Source organism: Gigantopelta aegis, chromosome 12 (genome assembly GCF_016097555.1).
Source record: "Gigantopelta aegis isolate Gae_Host chromosome 12, Gae_host_genome, whole genome shotgun sequence".
In the NCBI taxonomy this organism is placed as follows: domain Eukaryota; kingdom Metazoa; phylum Mollusca; class Gastropoda; order Neomphalida; family Peltospiridae; genus Gigantopelta; species Gigantopelta aegis.
The window spans coordinates 21,770,867-21,785,661 of record NC_054710.1 but is presented as its reverse complement, the minus strand read 5'-3'; positions in this window follow the sequence as shown (position 1 = coordinate 21,785,661).

Genomic DNA, 14,795 nt, shown 5'->3' with positions numbered 1-14,795 from the left:
ACCCAGTGGTGGTCACATAGTTCCCGTAACACCCCTCCCGCTCTGGAAGCATGCCCTCGAATCCTCGACAGACCCAGTGGTGGTCACATAGTTCCCGTAACACCCCTCCCCCCGCTCTGGAAGCATGCCCTCGAATCCTCGACAGACCCAGTGGTGGTCACATAGTTCCCGTAACACCCCTCCCCCCGCTCTGGAAGCATGCCCTCGAATCCTCGACAGACCCAGTGGTGGTCACATAGTTCCCGTAACACCCCTCCCGCTCTGGAAGCATGCCTTCGAATCCTCGACAGACCCAATGGTGGTCACATAGTTCCCGTAACACCCCTCCCGCTCTGGAAGCATGCCCTCGAATCTGGAAGCATGCCCTCGAATCCTCGACAGATTTCGTTTTGTTTCGGAAACTCAATCTTGTCCATTTTTTAATTCTGAAAACCCTCCCCATCTCCGCTCCCCACCCCTCAACAAAATCCTGGATCTGACCCTGAATGTTACTTAATGTAAAATCCATGTTTTGTTTGGGGGTTTTTTCATTTGGGGGGGGGGGGGTTGGGAGGGGGGTTGGTATTATGTTTATTGTATACTACATCATATTAAATCTATCAATTAAAAAAACCTGAATGGTTTTTGTTAAAACTAATTATTAACGTTCATAAGCACAATGAAACATAAATGTGTGCCCTATAATGTCAGATGTAAGTAGCGAACTCCAATTTGTATAATCACTCTAATGTTAGTTAGACGCTCTTAACGTATCAGTTACTGTGAGTGAACGCATCGGTATTTTCTCAGTGTTGTTGTCTAACGGTGTCATGGTATCGAGGGACTAGGTCGAGTCTTTGATAATGATCTGAGCGCCAGCTGTGCCACAGAGATATGGAACCGGTGAGTGTCAGAGTTCATATAATAAATATGGTATTTGTGCCGTGCACTGATGTGGCCTGTTTTAAAGCGGCAATATCGTGGCATTGAACTTACTTGTTACCGGAAAAATTAGGGAATTGAAAACGCACTAAGATGACTAAGAATCCTTGACATTTTCTTAAATATGTGAATGTCCTCCGAGAACCCGAACGTTCGATGACGTCACCACGAATGACAGCAATGTCATTGGGCTATTGTATGCATCTGTGACGTCAGCACTTTAGGAGATAACTGATTGACATATTTAGAGACATCGATGACGTCAAATAATGCCTGTTTCATTATGGAACAAGCTCATATCTACGAGAAAGAAGGTCTCGAAGAAAAATATCTAAGCTATATTAGAAAAAAAAGGGAACGCCTCTGAGGTCACGTGATGTTGTTCATCTGCGTCAGGATTGTTTGGCTGACGTCATAGTCAGATCAGCTGATAGCCAGCGAGGAGACGGTGTTTGAAATTTGTTATGTCGTGGAGTGAGAGCACGTGCAGGTGTTAGGGAAGGGAGGTAACTCCTCAGAACAGACGCCACGCTCTTGGAGATGCCATGCTGCACGTGCGGTATCCATTGCTGTCTCAAACGTATTTCGTAGAGAGTGTTTCACCGACAGAACTCTCGACAGCGTTAGAAGAGAATAAGATAATGAAGTATTTCGGGAGACAAGACAAAGATGTGTCACCTTTCAACTCAAAACAGAGGAACAAGTCGACCGCTGCATGTGGCAGAAAACAAAGGATTATTACATATTTATATAAATTTGAGAGCAGGCGATCTTTATAGGTTGGAAATGCTGAGGGATCTGCGATGATGGAATCATCTTTTACATCAATCCAGATGCATCACTTGCAGGATTCCAGTTATACGGTGCGAAAGACAACACGTCACAAAAATATGATATGAAAGCGTTCGTAACTAAAACCTCTACAAATGAACGGGAGAGACTAAATCGTAGACATTGAGAGTCGTCAGCTAGTGAGAGTCTACTGAATATTCATGAGCAAACGGTTGATCGACATCGAGATTTTACGACATCGAGTAATGTCCTGGTGTATATATAAAAATTATTCCAACTGTAGATATTAATGTAACAAGTATTTAATAATATACAGTGTGGTTAATAAATTGTGTAATTGAATGTTAGTAGAAAGATAAAAATAAAAGCATGGCTATAGAAATTAGTAGAAATAGAAAAATAACAGTATGCCTACAGAAATTATTAGAAAGAGAAAAACAGATGACCAAACTTGTTAAAACCACCAGGCTGTCGATAACAGTTTCACAAATGGACACCCGAGTCGTGAGACGAAGCAATTTCACCAGACTTTACTATTGAACAGACCCTGATGCGCGGTGTTAAACAGCAGGTGGCCTCATTCAAGGGACAGGGATAACCGAATCGCAACATGCAAAGTGATTGCTTTCCATGCCAGTATGTGCTGATATAAACAATCGCATGCAGGAAGTCACTGGAACTCGGCGACTTACGAGCGATCAGCATATAGAGTTGGGATCCACACAAACGGCAAAGGACACAGAGGATATGATTGTGATTACATCCTACCTTTGGGATAGAAATCAGTTTGCTGACCCACCCTCAGAATCATTGTTATTGAAAATTCATTTGTCAACGTTAACAAGGCAAAGACAGTCGGTCTTGAAATTCTCAAAGCTAAACAGCAGCAGAGATTACCCTGAAGAAGAAGTAAGTCCAGACGTTGGTGAAAAACATGTCTGTAACGTGGATGGCAGGCCACAATCAGTCGACCAGCAACTTCTTTTGCAACTTTTCATAACAGCAGCCAATACCATCTCTGATGACATAAAATAAGGCAGCACTGGCAAATGAGTTTTGGAAACTTGTTCTTGTCAATGGTAACACTCTCAGTCCGTCAGTACAAAATAACGTACATTTAGTAATTGATGAAGGCTCCTTACTTCAGCGACTGAATACTATCCTAATTGGCGGATACATGCCAGGGCCATCAATAAAATACATGACCCATCTAAGGCGTGCCAAGGTACAGAAAGCGAATTCTGTTCATTTTGTGACTGATATGATGCTCAAGTGTACAAAAGAGCATTTTTTTACCAAAGAGAACAAGCAACGTTTCATTTGTGCCTTTGGCAGATCTGTGGAAAATATATACACAATATTTTATGCAAAAGCAGATGCTGACTTACAGATCGTCTCTGCAACAACAGAGTGTGCAAAAAGCAATGTTACTGCAAGGGTTGGAGAAGACACTGATCTGCTCATTTTGTTAGTACATCACACTCGGACTGGCTCAGACAAGCTTGTCGGTTCATTTGTGAGATTTTTCTTCACAGTTCGGGAACATTTTCATTAACAATAAAGTTCAGACAAGTATCTAAATAAAACACTTTACAACCTCCTAAAACCATTAATTTTACTAAGTCGTTTTTGTTTATTCATTAAAATTATCGATATCGGGTCCACATGACTTGTAGAAATTGACTTAAAATGGAGGAAGCGGAGTTAACATTGCGTGTCACATGACCTCACACGTGCCAGATCAACAAGGCCAAATCATTTATTTTAAAGACTTTCGTGCCCCCTATTGCTAGAATGTTTATTCAATTATTATATTCAATTTCCAAAAGGTATGCTGCATTTTGTGACCCTACTGTAGTGAATAGTAGACCTAGTACATTCAGAACAATTGCAAATAATTATGAGTGTATAAATTGTTTTAACTAAGAATCACTTGATTAGAAAATTTATATTTTACACACTATCAACTGGTATGGACATATTGCCTGTCTGTATTGACATCAGGTGCTGTCAGCGATCATGGGGGAAAAAGAGGTAAACTGACTACTCTTGACAAATTGAAATTTTCCTTTCAAAAATATTAATCAAAGTGTTCGTTCACTGTGCATAGTTGAAAAACATATTTTATCATGTAGTGGCTTAAAAAGATTTAAAATGACGAACCGCGCAGGCGTGACAAAGTTATATTTCCAAACGCACGTGCTAGAACAGTTCAAAACAAAAACGCTTTCCTGTTTACTGGATGATGTTATGCTTATGTTTACTAGAATGGATTCGTTTTACATCCATGTTGTTGATTTTTTTTATTTCATTTCTTTTCGTTAACTGATTGTAATATATTCCATTTCATGTACCCAACTGAAAATATAATATTCTTTTTCAAGTATCGTATTAATGTTTTTGTCGTTGGCAGAACGCAGTTGGGGATATCGATGGTAGTTGTTTACATAATGACGTCATCAAATCAATATAAAACAATTATGCAGAGCGACACACATTTTTAACGTCTTGCAATATGTAGAGATGGTTTTTGTAATAGTGTTACAGCAAAAATACCCTTGTCTACCAATTTGTTTTAGGTCATAGTTAATTTTGCCACAGGCCTACCACGCTACAGTATATAGAGCTGATCATATTATTTAACGTATTTGATACACGGAACACGGGCGTAGGAAGGTGCCAAAATGTAGGGCACACACACGCACGCGCACACACACACACACACACACACACATACATATATATATATATATATATAAACAAAACATTGCTGCTCCCACAAAATGGGGGCACTTGCCCCCTTGTTCCCCACCTCTGCTTCCTCCGCCAGTGGGACAGATGAATTTTGGAGAATGAAAAACCACCAACCTGCAAACAATAAGTCAATGAAGTAATCTAATTAAAATTAGCTCCACTATTACATGTGGATCAAACAGCAGCCCGTTGGAGCTCATGTCCAGTTGACCTTTCATTCGACCAATCAAAACCTGACTTGCAAAATCATGCCAGTGATTTGAAAAGGATTTGAAAACGCCGGCCTCGGTGGCGTCGTGGTTAAGCCATCGGACAAAAGGCTGGTAGGTAAAGGGTTCACAGCCCGGTACCGGCTCCCACCCAGAGCGAGTTTTAACGACTCGGTGGGTAGGTGTAAGGCCACTACACCCTCTTCTCTCTCACTAACCACTAACAATTAACAACTAACCCACTGTCCTGGACAGACAGCCCAGATAGTTGCGATGTGTGTCCAGGACAGCGTGCTTGAACCTTCATTGGATATAAGCACGAAAATAAGTTGAAATGAAATGAAAACATTCGGGATTATGCCATTTCGGGTGAATTACGAAGTATGCCGGAAACTAATTGCAATATAAAATTTTATTTTTAATAATTCGTTTCAAGACAAAACAAAAAACCGTGATGGTATAGCCATAAAATCTGTTTATACTAGTATACAATCCAGAGTTTATTACTGCACTTTTTGTCCTGTTTTTTCAATGTTGAAATAGACCAACAAGTTCGCCTATTGCATAAATAGTCTCGCCCGATATTTTTAGAATTTGTATGCTCCCGAATAACGCTATAAAAGGCGAAGTGTAATTGGTCAATATTTAAATTGTTATTTATAGATGGAATGTCACCTGGACATGGGAATCCACGCAATGCTGTTAGATCTATTGGTACACCCAGTAGAGCTAATTTTAATCAGATTGTCAATGAAGTTGAAAAAAGAAACACTGTGGTAAATGAAGATATATTCACAGTCAATAAAACGGTGTACTTTAAAATAGTTCTGCACCTAAACTATGGACATAACATATGAGCGGTTTTCACAAATCTTAAGTCCATATAAAGTCAACATAACCTAGCCACAACCACCCAGATGCTTTCTCTTCAGTTCAGACATAGTTCCACTGATATCCCCTCCCCTCCGATTTTAAATAGTATGCCGAACCATGATCCACGGAACTAAATTAATTGCAACTGTTCATTTATCTCAGAATTAGCAATATAGCATCGATCATTTCGCTATAGCTCATAAAATTAATAATAACAATAACAGTTTAACCCGTGAAACGTCTTGATAATAGTAAGTGACTGACCATCGTTATACATAATCACATCTTCCACAAACTATACAGTTCCGTTCATACACTGTATTTTAGAGAGATTCCAGTTATTTCAAATATCATATAGGGCCTACTTATGTTCCTACAAAATCTATAACAGAGCACTGCCATCGTATGAAAATAAAAGAAACGGATCAACAATTCTCGTCTTTCCATTTTCTGCAACGTTTCACTAAATAATGTTTGGCCACCAGTAATCTGTGACCCATCCAATACATTGTATACCTACCAATGTTATTTATTGAAGTAAATTAAACTATATATAAACAATGTAAATACAAACCATTGAAAACTGATGGTGTGTGTGTGTTCTGTACCGTGATTGGTTAATTATAATCGGGGGGGGGGGGGGGAATCACCTGAAAATAGCACCCAGAAAGCTAATGACCTCATTAGAAAGTGACGTCACAAGCAATCGGAACAAGCGAAGTTAACGGTTCAAGGGACAACAGTTAGATTGTCATTTTAAAGAAATACCAAATATACAGCTAGTTCCGTAGAAAAACGATTCAGTTTACAATGGACATAAGGGTGTGGATTTTTTTAGATTTACAGGTGTTATTGCCTATTTGATGCCCGCAAATGTTTAATTTTTAACCTCAATATCTAACGCTTTCGGTCAAAAATGACATTTGCGGGATCAACCAGACAATAACACCCGCAAATCTAAACTCTCCGTATAGTATGGTTATCTCCTAATTGTTATTGCCGCGAGGCTTTTTTTTATACTGGCACCCCAAAAGTGTTCCTCTACTAAGGTCGACGACAGTCACTTTTCGCACCCTTGTTTTGGCTTCGTACACAATAAATATAGCATATCTTACCGTAATTTCACTCGAAATCCACATTTCGTAAAAGGTACTATTTTGTAATCACAAGATTTTCTTAAAACACATCCAGGTGCATTAGTAATGTTCAAACAAACAAAAAACCCATTTCAATAGCAATTTTGCATTGGAATTTTTCCTGCATTCTTAAAACGGAAACGTCATGTACCCAGTTATGGTTATTGTAAAGAGATGCAAAGTGAGGGAACCGCTGTATAGTCCGAAGGTTCAATGGTCTGAAGGTTCAGTAGTCCGAAGGTTCAATAGTCCGTAGGTTTAGTAGTCCGAAGGTTCATTGATCCGAACCACTGAACATAGGCTAATATTTTACTACGTCTAATATGTGCATGGTATAAATAGGGCGTTATATGTTAACATGTATTTTACTCTTTATAATTTGATAATGGAAATGACATTTTATTCACATCATGCCAAAACACCACACATGTATACTAGTACATAGCTTTGGAACATGCAACATATTTTTATTTTTCTTCAGTAGTCTCTCAAGTCATGGGCCACCCTTAGGGGCCGTCCATAAATTTCAACATTTTCACGAGCGTACAAACCGTACACGGGAGGGGGGAGGGGGGGGTAGGGGTTAAGGGGCCAGCGTACACGTTTTTTTGAAATGAAAAATGTCGGTCAACATTTTTCATTTGGGGATGTACACTTTTAAGGGTGGGGGGTGGTCAAAAGTGTACGCTTTGTACACTTGTGAAAATGTTGAAAATTATGGACGGTCCCTTATTAGTTTTTGCAATAAAGACATTTATAAAATGGTAGTACATGTAATTATTTGGATATAGTATTTTGTGGGGAGCAGCAACTTTTGGAGGTTTCAGCGACGGCAGGACCACGCAGAGAAAATCCACCAAACACTCGAAGGTAAAAGTGGCGCAGTCTTACAATAATGGACGGCATACGTTGGAAGACTATTGGATAGCAGTTACCTATGTTGTTCGAGGATATGTTTGAAGCTTGTGCTGTTGACCAGTGTAGATTGTGCCGGACGTTGTTTTGTGTTGTAGTCCTTGTTAAAGTTGCTATATCCGGTTACTATGTAACATCGATTACGAAATCAAAATGCAGGCATAACTGCACTTTTACGTCTTGCGAATTGAGTAGTAGGTTTTTGACGATATCCGTTGACAGCGATGACGGACGAGTGCAATAAAGGTGCAGTTGTGTTTTTATTTTGCATTAGCATTCGACATTGTAACATGGAAACCGGATATAGGAGCTTTAACTGTTGGATTTCAAAAAAGTAATTTTAATTAAAAACTGATATTTCTTTTTTGTCAACAGTATCGTGTATTATATTACTGGCCTATCCAGGTGTGGCCTGTATTATACTACTGGCCTATCCAGGTGTGGCTTATGTTTTCTAATATCCATTCTTAAAAGGGGAATTATTTTTGTTATATTATTTATATAATTATATATTAATAGCATCACCAAGCGTTTAAATTGTGACCACTGTAGAATGTTCTTGTATAAACATAGAAAACTACATGAATGATCGTTACATATCGTTTATGTAAGAGAAGGGGGATTATACTCTGCCCAAGCACACATCTTTTTCCCCCCAACTATATTATTTATGTGGAGTCCGGCGATTTCGCCACCGGTCGATCTCGCCCGGGTGATCTCGCCACGGGCGAGATAGCCGTAAATTCCATATACTGCTGGGCGAAATCGCCGTACTCTATATACATATAAGCAGACGGGAATGTCACTGTTTAGTACAATAAATTGGTTATTATAATAATATTTAATTAATGTTTTGGGTTTGATACTGTTCTTTATTCCCAAGCTTTTGTTTTTTCTGTCATTGCTTTTGTTCAGTTTACTCCATATCAGCAAGGTTGGGCGAGATCGCCGACGTTTTGTGTACCATTTCATTGTACACTTACTTATTGTTTGAGAACATATTAATGTAACAAATTAATAAAGCTTCGATCGGCAGAATACAAACACTAGCTAACACTTTAACAGGCAAACACAGAAAAAAAAGGACACATCACATTTGAATTGAACATTGTTCGTATCATTTCATGCAGTAAATGATAAGATTTAAATGCAAACGATAGAACACGGAAGGAAAACGTGTCGGCAATCTCGACCAACAATGGCGGAGTAAACAGAAAAAAATAATAATAAATATATATAAACATCCACACAATGAGTTTATAAGGTAATTAATGTTAGTAATATAAACATTTTAAATAATAAAATTCCTCTTTAGTTAGATATATATAGTACGGCGATTTCGCCCAGCAGTATATGGAATTTACGGCGATCTCGCCCTACTTCGTTTATGTTTGTCTGTCACCCTATTAACATGGAGCCGGGTCGTAGCTCAGTGATACAGTACTCGTCTGATGCACGATCGATCCCCGTCGTTGCGCTATGTTTCATTCCAGCCAGTGTCCCACAACTGATGTAACAAAGGCCGTGGTATGTAATATCATGTCTCTTGAATGGTGCAGTAGCCCATGGAGTGGCGGCAGCGGGTTTCCTGTCTCAATATCTGTGTAATCCGTAACCATGATTATGTCCGACCGTAAATAAAATGTGTGCTTCCTTCCTTCTCTATTGAGAGTCTCAAAAGCAATGTGGTTGACCAACCAATATAAAATCCTGACTACGCCAAATGTGGAAATAGTCATATTATCATGTTCATATAATATTACAATCAAATAGAAAACTATTTAGTTATATTAATCATACATTTTCATTTCACGGTCATTGCATTTAAAGTGGACTAACTACAGGAGTTGATATTAAGAATGATGGATCTTGTTTACCATACCAATAGAGAACATAATAATGTTTTGATGTACTCGTGAATGCTAATAAACCTGATATTGGGCAAATTGTTATCTTTGATCTTAAGTGAATTCAGTACAGGGGTTGATATTTAAAAATCATTGATCCTTAGTGGGGGTACCCTAAGGAATATTTTGGCATCAGTTTCGTTGATGTACTCAGTCATGCTAATTAATCTTCTAATTAGCGCTAATTAGTGGTAGTCTTAGTGGACTAAGTACAGGAGCTGACACTTAAGAATGGTAGATCTTAATTTGTACATCAACAGAGAAAATGTTTACGTTAGTTTCGTTGATGTACTCGATCGTGCTAATTAAACCTGAAATTGGATGGATTTTTACCTTTGACCCGTTCTTAAGTGGATTCAGTACAGGTGTTGACACTTAAGAATCACTGATCCTTAGTCAGGGTACCCTAAAGAATATTTTGGCATCAGTTTCGTTGATGTACCCAACCATGCTAATTAAACTTCTAATTAGTGCTAATTAGGGGCGTTCTTAAGTGGACTAAGTACAGGAGATGACACTTAAGAATGGTAGATCTTAATTAGTACATCAACAGAGAAAATGTTAACGTTAGTTTCGTTGATGTACTCGATCGTGCTAATTAACCTGAAATTGGGTGGATTTTGACCTTTGACCCGTTCTTAAGTGGATTCGGTACAGGTTTTGACACTTAAGAATCACTGATCCTTAGTCAGGGTACCCTAAAGAATATTTTGGCATCAGTTTCGTTGATGTACTCAACCATGCTAATTAAACTTCTAATTAGTGCTAATTAGGGGCGTTCTTAAGTGGACTAAGTACAGGAGCTGACACTTAAGAATGGTGTATCTTAATTAGTACATCAACAGAGAACATTTTGGTGTAGGTTTGATTGGTGTACTCAACCATGCTAATTAAGCTTAAAATTTGGGGTATTTTTGAGGGGCGGCCCCTTGGATTGGTACAGGAGATGACACTTAAGAATGGCCGTTTGTGGGTCCCACAGCCCACACCTACATATTCCAGGCCTCAGACCTTTTATACTCGCAATGCTAATTAAACCTCTCTGGGATCCCGGTTTAGTGCCTTTAAATTGATATGTTATATCTTACAGCCTTAAACGTTTTACACATTACTGTAAATAATTCACATTAGTTTAGTGCATTTGACACCGTTCTATAGCCATTATAGTGATTATAGTTAGGCCTTAATCTCGATTGAGATTCAAAACTTCTACTGGCGTCGTTTGAATCTCGACGGCGAGTAAATAAATCAGCACTGGAAATTTTACAGGACGGATTCTAACACTAATATCGAACGTTCGTAAAAATCCAAACACCTGTTGTCGGCAAATATATGTTCCTCCAACATGATCGTTTTTACATACTTGACAATGTCAAGATTAGTAAATTTCCAAGCTTTTAATCCTTATGACGTTCAAAGTGACTCCATTTTTTTTTTAAATGCTGAATATCATCCTATAGGTAGTACTCCACCAAATAGCATCTCGGCTGGGTCAAAGTTCGAAGTGACCCGAACTTTTAATGGAGGAGTTAAAGCCGTGAGTCCTGCCATTGGTGATAAATGTGACAGTGGTTGCTTGCATCAAGTACAGTTTTATGTAGGTAATAAATGCATGCAATTTTATTTTGTGCATTACCAGTGTGTCAGGCACACTTGTGCTTGAAACATACACGGGGTGCCTGTAAAACTAAGCACTACCATTTTGTGCGGAATTGACGGGGCTTGTAACAACATCCTGTTATCTCGAAAATGAGCCATGAAAGGTGCCATTTAACTCGGTCACTACTTTGGGTGAGGTGTTGTAGTATTCATATCTATGGTTCATATTTTGGTTGATACGTTGTGTATAGTAGTTTTAGGCCAATATCTTAACACTGTCACCAATGGGATTTTAATTGGTATAGTCCAACCTATATTTGTTATTATTATTGTGTACATTCCACCTTTATTGGCGGTCCATTTTTTCTAGTGAAATTGTATGTTTTGACTTGCTTCTTATATGAGTCACTTTGTATTAATGCTAAACATTAAATAAATTTATATAAATAACTGGAAAAAACAAAACAAAAATATATATAGTCATTTATTAGTAGTTGGACTATCACATAGTGGAAATATATACAATTAAAAGCACACATTTTTATTACATTTTTATATATTATATTGTGTGTGTGTGTGTGTGTGTGTGTGTGTGTGTGTGTGTGTGTGTGTGTGTGTGTGTGTGTGTGTGTGTGCGCGCGCACGCGCGCGCATAGATATGAACAAAGCTAAAAATGTGTTTTTCATGGAACAAAGAAATAGATATTATCAGACACCAATAATACAAATAAAAATATTAACATGTATAATACATGTATCAAAATGTAATTGAAACTTAGTTTTTAAAAATACATGGGTTACACCCAACATCCTCTGCTACACCACCCACCCCTACATCCCCCCCCCCATTGCTATAAATACATATAAACATCAATAATGGAAAAAAAAAAATTAACATGTATAATACATGTATCAAAATGTAATTGAAACTTAGTTGGGTGTGACCCATGTATTTTTCAAAAACTAAGTTTTAGTTACATTTTGAATTATACATGTTAATGGAGTCACTTTGAACGTCAGAAGGATTAAAAGCTTGGAAATTTACTAATCTTGACATTGTCAGGAATGTAAAAAATGGTCATGTTGGAGGAACATATATTTGCCGACAACAGGTGTTTGGATTTTTACGAACGTTCGATATTAGTGTTAGAATCCGTCCTGTAAAATTTCCAGTGCTGATTTATTTACTCGCCGTCGAGATTCAAACGACGCCAGTAGAAGTTTTGAATCTCAATCGAGATTAGTACCTCGCTATGCTATTAACGAAAGCAAAACCTGCTTTACTAAATTAGTTGGGGTTTTTTTGTTGGTGTACGCGTTTACTGTGATATCAACATGTATAAACATTATACACATCATATACACACATTTTTTTTTTTCTGTACGTCATCAAAACGACGATAGTGTCAAATACATTTCGCGATCATTACCTGCATTGTACAAAATTAAACAAAATTGAAACCGACGAGATCTTAATAATAAGTGAACTCCTAACTGATTGGCTCTTTGTAAAGATAACCAACCAATCGTGTTTCAATTTATAAAAACATATTCTAGGAAGTTCATTGTGAAGAGAATGGAACGGTTTGTGGCGTTGTGGGTTGGATTCAATAAAGAATTAAAATAGCAGTTAAAAAAAAATAAAAATAAAAATAAATACAAGCGTGATTTGTTAAATTTAGGGGCGCGTTAATATTTCGCGCCCGTCCAATTGAGTTGACAGGGGTTCACTCAAATTGAAACCGACGAGATCTTAATAATAAGTGAACTCCTAACTGATTGGCTCTTTGTAAAGATAACCAACCAATCGTGTTTCAATTTATAAAAACATATTCTAGGAAGTTCATTGTGAAGAGAATGGAACGGTTTGTGGCGTTGTGGGTTGGATTCAATAAAGAATTAAAATAGCAGTTAAAAAAAAATAAAAATAAAAATAAATACAAGCGTGATTTGTTAAATTTAGGGGCGCGTTAATATTTCGCGCCCGTCCAATTGAGTTGACAGGGGTTCACGGGCGTGATAGCGCTCGCGCCCGCGCCCGTCAAAAACGAAGGTCTGACAGTATATTTACAGGGGCGGCGCAGACGGTACGGCCGGTACGGCCATGGCTGTACCACTTGTGTGTGTGTGTGTGTGGGGGGGGGGGGGGGGTTATATTTGTTATAACTGTGAAAATGTCCTTACAAGTAATTTGAAAGGCGAATCTGGCAAACACGAGCCGTACCACTATTTTTTACACTGTGCCGCCCCTGATTTATGTTATTCAACTTACTGTTACTGTAGATTATAAGACTCCATCATATGCGGTCATGTGGGATAGAAAAAGTACACCCTCGGTGGTGAAAATTTTGACCATGGGACTCCTCGGCAAGCCTACTTTTTCTATCCCACATGACCACATATGATGGAGTCTTTTTTCTCTCATCCATTCGGTAAATAAACCGTTATTTTACACGAACAGACAAAGATGGCTGAACAATTAACCTTTTTATTTGACCATTTTATCATAAATAAACAATACTATTTAACACATGAAAAAAACATGGTAAATACGATAGTGCAAACACTACAGTGGTACGGCTCGTGTTAAATAGTATTTAACACTACAAATTAACAAGTTAGCTTTTAAAATGAAGGTTTTAATAACGAAACATTAATTAAAAACTGTGTCTAATGACGTGTTAAACGCAAGCGCGTGATATCCCATGTAAGATAGAAATTTCTTACATGGCTTTCTTTCATGGGATAGCTCTGTTCCATATACCTGAGGATGAGAGAAAAATGTCTAATATGTTGTTGTTTTTGCTCTGTCCATATATGGGTGTTATGCAAATAAATTATTCTTATTCAAGAATAAGATTATTCTTATTCTGCCAAACATTTAACAGCGGGAGCTTACCGGCATTTGCCTCCCGTAGAAATAAGGCCCTAAGCCTTTTAAGGGCTTCTGTGGGCAACCAAGGGAGACATCTCAAAAACAACTTATAGGTTCCAGTATTGTTACGAGGTACTCTCGACATACTAAGTTTAAACATGCATGTAGCTCTCTCCTTTCCATTTCGGCGGACCGTTCCAAAACGCGTCAAATGTCCTTCATTCAAAATTGCGCACCCCTTTTTCTTTGGCTTAATCTGATCCTTCGATACATTCCAAATTCCATATCACCAAAAACCATTCGCGTCCACTACCGATTCCGGTCGGGCTGTTGGAGCTCCCTTGCACCTGCCAATGCGGGCGGTCCCCTCTTCCACCCATCCCAACCCTTTCCTGTCCTGGACGGAGGAGCCGGCTGCTCAATAATGTATCTGCCAGTTGAATAATGTATCCCATTACTAACATATATATATATATGCGAACGCACCCCCCACACACACACACACACCACACACCCCACCCCCGCGAGAATTGGAGTTCCGCCCAAAAATATATAATGCTTTTTATTTCTTATTATAAGTATTTTAAAACTACATTCCATGGAATATTTTTATTATTTAAGCATATAGAACAGAAAATCCAGTTACGTTTGGTGCATAGCCAGTATGCACCAAAGCCAATATTTTGAAAGTGGGACACTTTTGACGGGCTCGTACCGATATCGGTTTTCATTGGCTTATCACAAGCATAGAATTCCCCAACAAGAGATCACGTGAGATTTCGCAATTTTTGAACAAATTTAACTGTCTTGATTG